We start from the raw sequence: 1,252 nt of genomic DNA, 5'->3' as shown, positions 1-1,252 counted from the left end.
CGATGAGAAGAGAAGAGAACAGAAAAGGAGAGAGAAAGAGAAGAACAGAGAGAAGAAAGAGAGAAGAAGAAAGAGAGAAAGAGAGAAGGAGAAGAGAAGAGGAAGAAGAAAGAAGAAGAAGGGAAGAAGAAAGAGAAGAAGATAAGACTGGAAAGACAAGAAGGAGAGAGAAAGAGACCATGAAGGAAGAAAGAGAAGAGTAAAGAGAGGAAAGAAGAGAAGTAAGAGAAGAAGAGAAGAGAAGCAGAAGGGAAGAGAAAAGAGACAGAAGGAAGAATGAAGAGGTGAAGAGTAGAACGATTGAGAGGGAGAATAGAGTGAATTCGAAGAGAAGAAGAAGAGGAGGAAGAAGGGAGGGAGAAGGAGGGAGAAGGGAGAGAGAGGAGGGAGAATGAGGGAGAAGTGGAGGAGAAGGAGGGAAGAGGGAGAGAGGGAGAGAGAGAGAGAGAGAGAGAGAGATGCGAGGAGGTGGAAGACGAAGATGATGAGAGGATAAGATAGAGGAGACGGAGGAGCTGGAGCCGAGAGGAGACGCGGGACGTGAGAGATGAACGATTGAGAGATCTACGAGACAGAGAGAGAGAAGAGAGAGAGAGAACGAGATCAGTAGAGAGAGAGAGAGAAATGGAGAGAGAGAGAGAGAGAGGGGAGAGGAGAGGGAGAGGGGAGAAGGGAGAGGGATGGAGGAATGAAGAGGGAGAGGGAGAGGGAGAGGGAGAGGGGAGAACTGGAGAGAGGGAAGGAGGAGAAGGGAGAGGGAGAGGGATAAGCAGAGGGAGAGGGAGAGGGAGAGGGAGAGGGAGAGGGAGAGGGAGAAGGAGAGGGAGAGGGAGAGGGAGAGGGAGAGGGAGAGGGAGAGGGGGAGGGAGAGGGGGAGGGAGAGGGGGAGGGAGGGGGAGGGAGGGGGGAGGGAGGGGGGGGAGGGAGAGAGCAAGAGAGAGAGAGAGAGAGAAAGAGAGAAGTAATATATAAAAAATGAAAAACTAGACAAAAAAAAAAAAAAAAAAAAAAAAAAAAACTTCTGATGACCATGGCAATGCTGATAACAATACTAATAAAATAAATAACAACAATTCCAATAAATGATCAGACAAATATCAAAAAGAGGCAATGCGAGAATTATTCTCTAAACCTCTGAATTACATAACTATATAAAAGCACTGACTAATTTATCTTCAGAGTAGTACACACACACATAAGTATTCTCACAGCACATGTATGAGTACCAAAATATACTGTATGTAGGTCTTAC

General features: G+C 46.2%; 1 protein-coding gene across 18 annotated transcripts in view; it reads right to left on the bottom strand.

The window, feature by feature from the left end:
* Window positions 1-928: 928 nt before the first annotated feature.
* Window positions 929-1,252, bottom strand: part of Patronin (calmodulin-regulated spectrin-associated protein patronin) — a 109,558-nt gene continuing 109,234 nt past the window's right edge. For 6 of the 18 annotated variants that reach the window (XM_086543758.1, XM_086543762.1, XM_086543767.1 and 3 more), the window contains one exon: window positions 934-1,252. This exon is cut by the window's right edge and continues 173 nt beyond it. The gene's annotated coding sequence lies outside the window, so the exon portion shown is untranslated. The other 12 variants (XM_086543763.1, XM_086543768.1, XM_086543774.1 and 9 more) reach the window with 5 other exon arrangements.

This window comes from Penaeus japonicus, unplaced genomic scaffold (assembly GCF_977035675.1).
Source record: "Penaeus japonicus unplaced genomic scaffold, GWHDUDI00000001_assembly GWHDUDI00000014, whole genome shotgun sequence".
Classification (NCBI taxonomy): domain Eukaryota; kingdom Metazoa; phylum Arthropoda; class Malacostraca; order Decapoda; family Penaeidae; genus Penaeus; species Penaeus japonicus.
This window is presented reverse-complemented; position numbering and strand designations above follow the sequence as displayed.